General features: G+C 34.2%; 1 pseudogene; it reads left to right on the forward strand.

The window, feature by feature from the left end:
• Positions 1-680: 680 nt before the first annotated feature.
• The window catches only part of LOC149127293 (ribosome production factor 2 homolog), an 81,564-nt pseudogene continuing 67,950 nt past the window's right edge, over positions 681-14,294 (forward strand).

The raw sequence follows: 14,294 nt of genomic DNA on the forward strand, positions 1-14,294 counted from the left end.
GAATGATTAAAGGAGACATAAATAAAAGCAGATATATACATATCTATCTATCTATATGCATATATATATATTCTTCCTTGATAGAAAAACTCACAGGTAATTCCTTGTAAGATTTATCTATATGTTCATTGCAATCTCAGTCAAAATTCCAACAGGAATTTTTGTGAACATTAGGAAGCTGCTTCTAAATATTAGATGAAAAATCAAAGGGTCAGTCATAGACAAAGCTTTTGAAGAAGAGAAGAATTGTGGAGGGGCCGGTTAAAGCTGCTATTAATGCTTATATATTTAAGACAGTGACCTATAAATACAGAACTGAGCAAGTAGACCTAAAGTGAATAGAAAGCCCAGAAACAAACCAAGGTACATGAAACTCAACTTTTAACAAAGGCGATATTACAGAATACAGGAGAAATAATAAACAATAAATTTTACTAAGACAGCTTTGCACTTAGGGAACAAATAGAATACATATCTCAATTTCAAGCACGTTGAAGACTTAAATGTTAAAAAAATCTTTAAAACTTTATAAGAATTCTTAGAGAAATATGAGAAGAATTAATTCTTTAAGCATGATATAAAAAGCCACAAATCATAAAGTAAATATAAAAAAGCCCTTCTCTTCACTAAAAGTGTTAAATTCTTAGCGAATACAGGTATGTAAACAAAGCAACTCCACAATGGATGGGATTGAAATCCTTGACAATCCCAGATATTGGAGAGGATTTGAAGCAACAATGTTCTCAGAGATGATCCATGAAGGTGTGTATTAGCAGCATCAGTTAGGCAATTTGTCATCATCAGGAAAAAGCTTGTACATATGCTAATATTTGTGTTTATATTCTAAGGTAAATTTCATGGTGAAAACCATGCACATATTCAGACAACTTCCTTTCACCAATAGTAGGGAAAAATCTTATAGTCATCTAAATCTCAATTAATAGTAAAATCCAATGCAGGTATAAATACATTTAAAATCAATCATATGCAGTAGAAATAATAGGACTATTGTTATAAAAGTCAGCATGGATGAATGTTAGTAACATGCATGAGAAAAGGAAGATGAAGAGCACATAGAATACAATAACATTTACATATAAAATTAAAAACATGTCAAAGTAAGTGATAGATTGTTAAGGATTTATGCAGTTGTAGCAAAAACTATAATGACAATGAAAGTAATAGTGGCAAAGATTAGAAGTATGGAATTCTTGAAATGTAGTTAGAATGGTGAAATCAGGAAGGCACGCAAGGTAAGCATGTATTTGTAATTTGTAAACTAGGTAGTGGGCACATAGAAGTTAAATTTATTAGGCCATCCTAGTCACATGTGTCATATATGTTGATTTAATGTTTGATCATTATAAAAGCTTTAAAGTACTACTACCCTGAGACTACTCAAAACAGTCAGACCACGTGTATGGCACTGAACTCTGTTCAGCTTACCTGTCCTACACACCTCGGTTGGTCTCCTTTTATTCCTTGTTGGAGTTTAAGGGGGCACATCTAGAACAATCTTGATCTTTGCTCCACTTTCAATTTGATGAGTGATTTTTTTCTTTATGGATGAAATACTTTTAGCTTACTGTGAGAAGCTTTTTAAAACTACACAATAATGACAATATTAGGTGATGATAATCTTCCTATTAAAAAAATTTAAGAGTCTTTTACCAAGTCATAGTTTTTTCACTGCACTAAATACATGTGTGAAAGCAAAAAATTTCATTTTTTTCTAAGTCAAGTATAAATTTGGACACTGTAGTTTTCTTCAGAGTTGCAAGGTGGAACCCTTTAATACATGGAGTTCATTGTTGAGGTGTTCAAAATGTAGAAGCAAATATTCTTATGAATGAATACAGTAAAAATGTGATGACAAAATACACAAAATATGTGCTTTTGCACCCACATTTTAAATCACAATATTGTGACCCACAATCATTTAGGTATGCTAGGCTGGAGTCAGTCAATAAACAGGAGCTTAAAAAGATTCCCTAACAATATTCCGTGGCACAGCATCTTTCTCTCAGAAAAGAAGATTCAAGTAGGAGAAAGATAAATGGAGAAAGATGAGCTATGGGTGGAGTACTCTCAGATACATGAGACCTACAGGGCAGCAAGTCAACTCTGTCTGCTTCACATCAGTCTGGGCCTGACACAAATACCTCCCCAGGACCATCCTTGGTCCTCCAGCCTTCTGATCCCAGAACTCCTTTCATTGCTTAACCAAGCAGTTCCTACAATATTGCTGCAGAGGCAGCAGGCAATTCTTATATGGAAAAGACTATTCCAACCTCAGTTTGCCTTTTTTGTATCTTGGAGAAAAAGATTTCAATATGCAGATAAAAAGGAACATCTAAGTATCAAAGATTAATTAAAGTCACTGTACATGGGAAGTTACATGAGTGTGGTCATATGCATGTTTGCAAACTAGAGGACTTTGAAAATTCTTAATCTTGAGCACCCTGTACACAGAATGTAAGAAATTTATCTATGTACACTTTCAGAGTATCAAAAATATCCTCACTCTTTCATAAAGTACAATTATAAATGCGTAGCAGAACTATCTCATCCAGCACATTCTTCTTGAGGTGAAAACTTGGATCTGGACCTGATTACCTTTGTTCATCACTATGACTGTGATATAAATAGACTGCTTCTTAACATATATGAAATCCTGCCATTTATTGCTTTATTTTTGTAAGAGTACATACTTATTTGTAGTTCTTTTCTATAAATAGGATTTCCCATAAAATTATTTTACTCAAACATACGTTTATTTTTAACTATATTTTATTAATGAAAGACCATATCTATGACCTAGGAAACTAGAATGCTCCTAGGTTTTTAAGCACAGGATAAATATTTGTCTTTGACATGCAATGAGATTAATCTCTTCTGCAACTCTTTTGTTCTTCTACTATTTTCTAGTGAAACAGAGTTCTTCGATACAAATTTGTGGAAATAGGAGGGTATGTGAATTTAAATGTGATTGTAACTTTAGTATTCTACTTACTATTTTAGATTTTGGTTCTGAGCAGTTTTCAAATGTCTCCCAACATGTCACTTTAATCTAGTCAGCAGATTACAATGGCATAAATAATTATTAAAAGGGGTACTACAAAAGCAAGAGTAAAAATGAGGTTCAGAAATCAAACATGGTTAAACAAAAAACTAAGTTAAACATTGCAAATATAAGAACATTACAGTCACTTTAAAAGGCAAGGGACTCTTAACCCTATATTAAGTTTCACTTACATGCACTTCAGTTTCATTCAAAAAATGCTGTATGGGAAAAGGACACTCTTGATTATAACATTATACATTATCAGGCAGGTATTTTTCCAGTGGGCAATGAAATTTTGGAGAATAAAACCAACTTGCAGAAAGATTTTACATTTATAGATTTCTCAATGTCACTCCCTCCACACAAATGATACACTTTGAAAATCTGTTGTAATTCTCAATTGTTTTCAGATGTATTTATGTCTGTTTTAAAATAATAGTAATTCCATGTAGTAAATCTACTGAAGGGGAGTTGTTTATACATGCTTATCATTCGGAATACTAAAATGCATATTCACATACAGAAGATATTCTTTCCTGATTAAGGTGACTTAGGCTACACCTGCCTAAGGAAATAGAATGAGACTGGATGATATTTCAAGGTCAGATTTTTAGATCTAGATGCTGTATGTAGCCACAGTGGATTTCATTTTGAGAGAAAGGCGATAGGTAGACTGTTTCAGCATTTGAAATGCTCCTATAATTATTCCATGAACAGCATGAAGGAAGATTTACATGTGACACCTGTCACTACTTTCCAGTAGCAGTGTGACCTGAGTTAAGTAAGCTGTTCCCTGTGTCTCAAGTTCCTCATTTGTGCCATGGATGTCAGAAAGCAAAGAAAATGAGGCTGGTGCTGTGTCGTAGTGGGTAAGGCTGCCGCCTGCAGCACATGCATCCCATATGGGCAGTGGTTTCAGTCCTGACTGCTCTATTTCCAATCCAGTTCCCTAATAATGTGTATGAATAAGCAGCAGAAGATGGCCCAAAGCTTGATCTCCTGCAATCAGATGGGAGACGCAGATGAAGCTCATTTAGGGAGTGAAACAGCAGATAGAAGATCTGTGCATGTGTGTGTGTGTGTGTGTGCGTGTCTCCCTCTCTCTGTAACTCTGCCTTCCAAATAGATAGACAAATATTTTTTTTTAAAAGCAAGGCAATGAAATAATGTTACCAACTGCTCATAGGAATCAAGACATATGTTATGTGATGCTTTTATAACAAACTAACCCCATACTGTCAAGGTTTTATACCATAAGATTTGCTTATCACATATGTGAAGATGAGTACATACATAGGCCACTTTCTTAGGGAATTGTCTGTCACGTGGTGACTTAGGTGTCCAGATTGCTTTATTTTGTGTTTATAGCATCTCAACACAAGTTTCTTATTTACAAAAAATTTTAAAGTCACCAGGCATGAGAGGTCACTTCTGAGAATAGATCACTAAATATATGGCTCTATCAGAGAGTAAGAGGATTGGGAAATGAGTGGAAGCAGACAGAATTTTAGGAAGTGCCAACACCTTTGACTCAGTTCTAAAAATAATGTAGATTAGTAATGACTATTGCCAATTGTATTGAGAGAATACAAAGAATTGTTTCAAAAGTAAGAGAATACAAAGAAATCCATGGGAGTAGATAAAAATAATTTGTGCTTCTTTTTTTAAAAAAAGATTTATTTACTTGAAAACATTAGAAAAAGAGCGAGAGAGAAAGAGAGAAAGAATTTTCTAAGTTTTCTTCTCTAGATACAAGTTTCATCTACTAAGGAAGATAGAAACACAGCCAGTCAAATATTATATTAGATGTTTAATTTTTCTCAAATGTGTGAAACAAAAATGAACAAAGGCATAAAACACATGTAATGAAAATTCAGTTGACTCATTCTAAATAAATCAACTGCATGCCTTAAAAATGGTTTATTTTTGTCTTTGTTAGAGCTTAGGGGTTGTCAGGAAGGGAATAAATACCTCCAAATAGTCCAGTCAGAAGGTCAAAGAAGTTAGAAACCTTTGTGTTGTTGTCACACTGAGTGATAATATTTATTATTGACTCTTGGTCAATAAAACTGAAATCTCACATATTCTAGGACTGATTCTCATAGGTTTAGTATAGTTTCAGCTAATGGTTTATATATTGTGAGATTGTCAGGCCCTGCTGGAATAGCCTATAAAATCTGCCAAAGGAAACAGGCCATGGGGCCAGGGCTAGGTGAATAGATTTCTTCAGTCAGGCAAGGAAGACACTCCATCACAAGGTACTCTACTTTTTGCAACCCAGATAAATAGAGACACTCAAAGAAGAAGCCATAAAGAAATCAGGATCTTTTCACATTATTGAGCCTCTGAGAGCAGAAAAGTTTTACAAAAATGGGGCATTTGTGGTGTGACTTGGTCATAAAGCAAGAAGACCTGCACTAGTGAGTCAGGGTGCTTTTGCACATGTTCACATAGGAGCAGAGGTGACAAAATGAACCTCATCTTCAATTCAATGTTTTTGTCATCTTGCTGTAATCACTTAGCTAGAGGAAGCTGATATGTTTATGGTCCTACAGACTGAATAATTGAATGATTACATATGAAGGAATGAATAAAATGAGAAGAATGTGAAATTTTTATATTTTTAGTTACTCCAAACATTTAACTTTTAAAATATCAAATATTATCAACTTATTATGTGTAAATGAAGAAATTTGATTATCTCTCTTTATTTTTTAAAATATGTAGTTATTTTTTTGAAAATCAGAATTACAGGAGAGGGAGAGGCAGAGGGAAAGAGAGAGAGAGAGAGAGAGAGAGAGAGAGAGAGAGAGAGATCTTTTATCTGCCGATTCACTCCCAGAAGAGAAATCCACCCCAAGTCACCTTTATGATAAATATTAGAACTCAAAGTTCAGCATTCTATACATTATTCTATAAACGAGTTCTAAAACAAATTGCTATAACTGTAAATTGCAGATTGAAAAGTTGACCCACACCTGTTACATAAAAGGTACTATCTTCATTCTGGTCATGTCTCTAACCACTAAAGATCTGAAACACAATAAAATGCACTGGGGTCCCAAGTTTTAAATGCTACTGTCAGCTCTCTGGGTTTGAATTGTACATAAGACAAAAATGCCTAGCATGGTTCAGTCTTACCTGTTTTTATAAAGAAAATTTGAGATCAGAAACTAGCCAAGTTCCAAGAAAAAATATACTCTGTCAAAAGGATGCAGAAAGGAATGCATATATTGAATTAAACGTTTCTTTACTAATGTACAACTGCTCTCTAGTTTTTCATTATCTAACTGCCTTAACTATATCCTTTACTTGGTGTGAGTGTGGTAATATTAGTTATACATTATTTTAAAAAGATCCTAAAAAAAGACATGCATCATATTCCCAATAAGAAACAAATTCATAGAAAAAGATTTCTTGCAAGTCCTTGCATATTTGTATAGTATTAAAAACCACCTTCTACAAACATAAAACACAATGTTATAGCAAATTATGTATTTTGAGATTTTCAAGCTCTGTTCGAAGAGTCTATTAATTCTGGCAAAGGAAACAGGCCACGGGGCCAGGGCTAGATGAATAGAGTTTCTCAGTCAGGCAAGGGAGGTGCTAATTGTTTGCATTCATATCTTGATGATCTTAAAACTAATTCATCTTTTTTAGGATTCACAAAACATAATATAGAATTCAAAATTTTTTGCATGCATTTGTAAAATTTAGTTAATATGTGTAATTCTGAGTGTTAATGTCGGGAATAACTTTAAATACAAAAATAATTCCTTTATTTCTTTACATATAACCAGCCAGAATAATGTTGAACAGGAAAGACAAGATCAGTTTTTTGTGGTATCTGGGAAACATTTAATGTCTCCAAGTGCAAAGATTCTCTAATAAACTGTGATCCATCACACAAATCAGTGTCCTTTTTTGTCTTGCCCCATATTAGAGACAACAGCATGGGTAGTTTATCTCAAATAATGGATTTTTAACAATAATGTAGAAAATGTGCTCTATGAAAATTATAAAATAGTGTACCTAGTATTGGACAATGCATCTGGATAAGTGAGTGAAATACATTGCTGTTTAAGGAAATAAATAATGTGTAGAAACACTCTTCAACATAATATTTTACTCAGAAAGAAATGCTGAATAGACAGTCCAGAGAATATCAACAAAAACAAGTTATAATCTCAGTAATTGGTGTGATCTCACTTCCATTGTCAAATAAAGCTCAGGAGTAGTTGCCCATCATACTTTGACACCAAATCAGAAGGTGGTACATCTAAGAGACACCTCAACATTTCTATCTAAATAACAAATTATTTCATTGTACAGCAGGGTTTATGCTATTATAAATCACTAAAAGTGGAAACATAAGAAAATTATATAACTTACTCCCCATGTAGGATCTCTGTCCTTAATGTGTTGTACAATGTGAATTAATGCTATAACTAGTACTCAAAGAGTTGTTTACACTTTGTGTTTCAGTGTGGGTGCAAACTGTTGAAATATTTACTTAATATATGCTAAATTGATCTTCTGTATATAAAGAGAATTGAAAATGAATCTTGATGTGAATGGATTGGGAGAGGGAAAAGGAGAGGGGAGGGTTGTGGGTGGGAGGGAAGTTAGGGGGGGGAAAGCCATTGTAATCTATAAGCTGTACTTTGGAAATTTATATTTATTAAATAAAAGTTAAAAAAGTAATAATAATATTGGACAATAATATTAGTGATAGAGGACCATCTTTGCTCTTCCTCTGCTCATGTGTATCAAGCACGTGAAAAAATGCTGTCCTGTAAAGTGGATGAATCTATACATAAGATTGCATATAAAAAGTAATTATTCACAATTTCATAGCCATATTAAAGTGAATTTGAATTGAATATCAAAATTCTAATTTTTTCCTGGTCAGACTCAATGCTCACTAGGTTGAATTTAATAGTTAAGTGAAATATGTTTTATATATTATCTAATTTAAACAGAGAAGCATATACGTTTCAAAAGTTCTGTGTGGAGCCAGCACCATGGCTCACTTACTTAATCCTCTGCCTGTGGCACCAGCATCCCGTATGGGCACCGGATTCTGTCCCGGTTGCTCCTCTTCCAGGCCAGCTCTCTGCTGTGGCCCGGGAGTGCAGTGGAGGATGGCCCAAGTGCTTGGGCCCCTGCACCCGCATGGGAGACCAGGAGAAGCATCTGGCTCCTGACTTCGGATTGGTGCAGCATGCCAGACACAGCGACCATTTTGGGGGTTAACCAATGGAAAGAAGACCTTTCCCTCTGTCCCTCTCTCTCACTAACTCTGCCTGTCAAAAAAAAGTTCTGTGTGTGTAGATGGGGGTGTGTTTTAAGTGTACTGTGTGTCCTACATTACCAGATTTCAAGAAATTTTTTGAAATATATAAAACATATTTTTTTTTACATTTGACATCCCAATCAAGGAAACATAGCAGCAGGAAGCAAAATAGAAGGAAAGTGATTAGTAGTCAGCTAGGACATCACTTTTCAGACTGTTTCCTTAAAATGATGTCCAATTGGCTATTATCAGATGTCCCACAAAAAATAGTTCACCAGCAATACATTTAGAAAATAATGTGTTTTCATCTCCTTTTTTTTTAAAGACTTATTTTATTTATTTGAAAGACAGAGTTAGAGAGAGAGGTAGAGACAGAGCGAGAGGTCTTCCATCCGCTAGTTCAATCCACAGAAGGCCACAATGGCCGGAGCTGCGCCAATCCAAAACCAGGAGCCAGGAGCTTCTTCTGGGTCTCCCATGCCGGTGCAGGGGCTCAAGGACTTGGGCCATCTTCTACTGTTCTCCCAGGCCATAGCAGAGAGCTGGATGGAAAGTGGAGCAGCTGGGACTCTAACCAGTGCCCAAGTGGGATGCCAGTGCTTAAGGCCAGGGCTTTAACCTGCTGTGCCACAGCACTGGTCCCTTCACCCATTTTGAAGCTGATTTATTTGCATGATGTTCTGAGTATATGAACACCACATTTTTGATCTAACAGTTTGTTGGTGATTTATCCACTTTTCTCCATATCTAAATACTTGTTAACCACTCAGAGTATATTTCATTATACCCAATTTGAGAGATCAAGATCTAGGGTGTGCTGCATGCTAGGTAGCTTTGTATATGCTAGTTCTTTTATTTTTCTACATCATTTTTAAATCTTATCCAATGAATCTTTATAATTAATTTTATTTTTATTAATATGAATAGAATAGATTTTATGTGTTTATAGGTACAGATATAAGAAATAAAACCATACTTCTTTCCCTTCCTCACTACCTTCCCCAATCCTACCCTTCCCTTTCTTCTTTTCTTTTCATTAAGTTTTTCAAAGACATAATTTTAATTCACTCTATATTCATAGGCTTAAAGCACCACTAACAATAATATCCAACAAGTGAAATGTAGGAAGACCACAGTTCCACAAGAATATAAATAATGGTTAAAAATAACAGGCATATCACAAGATGTCTGTTTTATTCCACTATTTTTTTGTATTCTATATTAATTGCCAAATATCTGAAAAAATGTATGATATTTTTCATTTTGAGACTGGCTTATTTCACTAACCATAATGATTTCCACTTGCATCCGTTTTGTTGCAAAAGATAGGATTCCATTCTTTTTTTTTTTTTTTATTGATGAGTAGTATGGTGTATATATATATATCACATTTTCTTTATCCAATCATCAGTTGATGGACAACTGGGTTGATTCCATATTTTAGCTGTTGTAAATTGAAAACATGAGGGTACAGATAACTTTTTCATGTGCTGATTTCATTTCATTTGAGTAGATTCCCAGGAGTAGCATGGCTGAGTCATATGTTAAATCTACTTTCAGATTTTTGAGAAATCTCCACTACAGCCATCCATAATGGTTGCACTAGTTTAAATTACTACCAATAGGGGTTTAAGGTGTGTTTTTTCCCATATCCTCACCAGCCTTTATTGTTTTTTTGATTTTTCCATGATACCCATTCTAACTTAGGTGTAGTGAAATATCTGTTTTTATTTGTATGATGGCATCTTCTTATGTGTCTGTTGGCCTTTGCATTTCATTGTTTGAAAAATTCCTGTTCCTGTCCTTTGCTTGTATTTTTAACATGATTGAATTGTTGCTGAGTTTCTTGAACTCTTTTAGATCCTGGATATTAATCCTTTATCAGTTGCATAGCTTGCAAATATTTTCTCCAATTCTGTCAGTTGCCTCTACAGTTTACTGAGTATTTCCTTTGCATTGCAGAAGCTTCTTAGCTTGATGTAAAACTATTTGTCTATTTTTGCTTTGATTGACTGTGTTTCTAGGGTCTATTCCAAGTAGTCTTTGCCAATGTCTTGCAGAATTTCTCCACCATTCTTCCCTAGTTATATGATGGGATTAGGTTGTAGATTTAGATCCTTGATCCATTTTGACTGGATTTTTGTATAAGGTGTAAGGTAGGGTTCTTGTATCATACTTTGGAATGCATAGATCCATTTTTCCCATCACCATTTATTAAAGAAATTCCTTGCTCCAGGGATTGATTTTAACTCCATTGTCAAAGATTAGTTGGTTGTAGACATGCGGATTAATTTCTGAGGTTTCTATTCTTATCCGTTGGTCTACATGTCTATCTTTATGCCAATAATTAGCTATTTTGATTATAATTGCCCTGTAGTATGTGTTGAATTCTGGTATTGTAATGCCTCCACTTTTATTTTTGCTGTTTAACATTTCAGCTATTTGGGGCCCCTTGTGTTTCCATATGAATGTTAACAAAGTTTATCTAGATCTTAGAAGAATGTCATTGGTATTTTAGTCAAGATTGCATTGCCTCTGTAAGCTGCTTTGGGTAGCATAGACATTTTGATGATACTAATTCTTCTAATCCATGAACATAGAAGGTTTTTCCACTTTTTTGTGTGCCTTCCTCTATCTCTCTTTAATTTTTTAAAATTTTCATTGTAGAGATTTTCTACTTCCTTGTTAAATTTATTCTAATGTATTTTTTGTACTCTTTGTGAATGGTACTTGTCTTACAATTTCTTTCATCCATGGCATTGTTTTTGTATACAAAGGTGACTGATTTTTGAGTGTTGATTTTATGTTCTGCATTTTTACCAAACTCTTTTATGTTTTCCAATGGTCTCTGAATGATGTCTTTTGCTTCCCATATAAAGAAAGGAATAATTTGACTTCTTCCTTTCCAATATGTATTCCTTTGATTTCTTTTTCTTGCCCAATGGCTCTGGTTAAAATTTTCAGATCTATATTGAGTAGCAAGAGTGAAAGTGAGATACTTTGCCTGGTTCTGGTACATATTAGAAATGCTTTCAGTTTTTGTCCATTCAATATGATGATGGCTATAGATTTGTCATATATTGCCTTGATTGTGTTGAAGAATGCTCCTTTTATTGAAAATTTTCTTAAGAGTTATTTTTTTAGCATGAAATGATGTATTTTATCAAATGTGTTCTCTGCATCTAATGAGATGATCATACGGTTTTTATTCTTCATTTTGTGCATGTAATGTATTACATTTATTGGTTTGTGTATGTTGAACCATCCCTGCATAACAATGATAAATCTCAGTTGGTCTGGGTGAATGATCTTTTTCTGGTTTTGAAATTTAAGCGATGCTATCCTCATAGAAAGAGTTTGGGAGGATTCTTTCCCTTTTATTGTTTTGAATAGTTTGAGAAGAATTGGAATTAGTTATTTAAAAGTTATGTAGAATTCATCAGTGAAGCCTTCAACTCCTGGGCTTTTCTTGATTGGGAGGATCTTTCTTACTGATAATTCTCCATGTTGGTTATTAATCTATTTAGGTTTACACTTTCATGATTTGCTTTTGGCAGATTGTATGAGTCCAGAAATCTCTCTATTTTTTCTAGAAATCTGAAATTAATGTCATATAGTAGTTTGCAGTAATTTATGATGATTGCTCTTATTTCTGTGATATCTGTTTCAACACCTCCCTTTTCATTTCTGATTTTATTAATTTGGGTTTCCCCAAACCCCACTTTTGTTTAGTTGGGTCAATGATGTATCAATTTTATTTATTTTTCATTGTTAGATCACTTATTTGATGCCTTTCCAATTTTTTGATGTAGGCACTAATTGTTGTAATCTTCCCTCTTAGCACTGCTTTTTCTATATACCATAAGTTTTGATATGTTGCATTGTTGTCTTCATTCATTTCCATACATTTTTTATTTCTCATTTTATTTCTTCTAAGACTATGAGTAGAGCAAATTTTTTTTATCATTTTACTGCTTTATTCTAATTTACACATTAGTTATACAACTGGAATTTAGTTGGATCCTTTTTAAGGTATGTGACTATAATCTCTGAGAGGTGTTAAAGGTGAGCAAATCAAGTAACCAACCAAACAATAATAGAAACGGAGACTATGAAGACCACAGTAATGAACAAGCCAAGTATAAAGAGGGCAACTCACAGAGAAAAACACAGAAACCCATTTAGAGGACTTGAAGCATAGGCAGGTGATGGGAAACAATTATTTTTTAAGATTTATTTTATTATTTATTTGAAAGGAAAGGTTACACACACACAGAGAGAGAGAGAGAGAGAGAGATCTTCCATCAGCTGGTTCAATCCCTAAATGGTCACAGTCGTTGAATTAGGCCAAGATGAATCCAGGAGCCAGGAACTCATCAAAGTATCCAACATGGGTGATACCAAAAACTCAGGTAGTATTCTACTGCCTGTCCATTTGCATTAGCAGGGAGTTGGATGGCAAGTGGAGCAGCCACAACTCAATCTGGCACTCATAGGCAACAGAGAATTCTGCTGTGTCAGAGTGCTAGCCCTCCAGAGAGCAATTCTTATGAACAGGTATTATCAAGTATCAGCCTAGATAGAAGCTCAGGGATAACCTAGAAGTTAGATTCTTACTAATGTTCTTCTAAAAAGATTCCTAAATATCAAATTCTTTTGAGTCAACTTTATGATTCATTATCCATGAAGCTGGATATAGCAAAATAAGAAAATCAAAGAAGTCTGTATATAAATAAATACTCGTTGGAAATAGGTAGTCTGAGATCTATAAAAATAATGGATATAGGAAATAAGAGTGAAGAACTAGAAACACAATTCTCCCAAAGTTACTGAAATTTAGCAACTCAAATATCTGACAAAAATTAGGAAAACTGTCATAACAAAGAAAAAGCAATCTGAAAAGAATGAAGGGAGAGTTCAACTGGATCCTGAAAAAGTGAAATCTGAGGTAACATAAGACTTCATGTATTTCTGCTTTTCGCCAAGTGGTAAGAGTTGAATTTCTAAGAGAATCAATTTAGACAAGTCAGAAAGAAACTGAAAGACAAATGGTAGATTAATCTTTAATGTTATTGTTTCCCCACCAATATTTGCCAATTAAGTCAGGTTTACTCAAAGACAACAGATATAGGCATGAGAACATAATTAACTCCTTGGGATTCCTAAATCCAGTATAAGAGCCTGAGACACAGTTCCATTTCTTTCCATCTCTTCATTCAGATTCAGCTTCCTGTTAATGCACCATGAAGACAACAGATGATAGTTTAAATATTTTGGTTTCCTGCCACCCACCTGGGAGATCCGATGGAAATTCTGGGTCCTGGCTTTGTCCTTGGCCAGTCCTGCATGTTGCATATACTTGGGTAGTGAAATGGTGAACACTGTCTCTCTGTCATTCTGCCTTTCAAATAAAAAGACGTTGACAAGATAACAGACATTAAAAGGGATCAATATTTTCATTTATGGCTAGCTCACAATTATATTAATAGAGAGCATAAGTATATTTTAGACCACTATCCCTGAAATTGATTCAAATATGTAATTTTGTACCTGTCTTGTATAATTTTTTGTGACAGAACTAGAGGTTTAAAGTTTCCCCCAAAATAAAATGCAAAATAAAAGCAAAACACTCAAGCCTCAAGTTTTGAATTAGAATTCAATGTGCATTTTTTCTAGTTGTAATTTTCTTTTCTATCATTGCCAAGATCCCAAATTAAATATATTTGGCACCATACCAGAGGATGGATCTCTAAATTACATTGACACTCATGTTTTCCATACAGTTCTATTGATAACATCAGCAGCAAAGCTGGGCAGTGCTACAGTGAAATAGGAAACAGATGTAGTTCCACTTCTGGCAGAGTGACTTACACACATGCACAAACACACACAGAATATTAAATACCTTTTAAAGGAGTTGGATATGCAGTAACC

The sequence above is a fragment of the Oryctolagus cuniculus genome, chromosome 3, assembly GCF_051225735.1.
Source record: "Oryctolagus cuniculus isolate XC-2025 breed Fujian yellow rabbit chromosome 3, ASM5122573v1, whole genome shotgun sequence".
In the NCBI taxonomy this organism is placed as follows: domain Eukaryota; kingdom Metazoa; phylum Chordata; class Mammalia; order Lagomorpha; family Leporidae; genus Oryctolagus; species Oryctolagus cuniculus.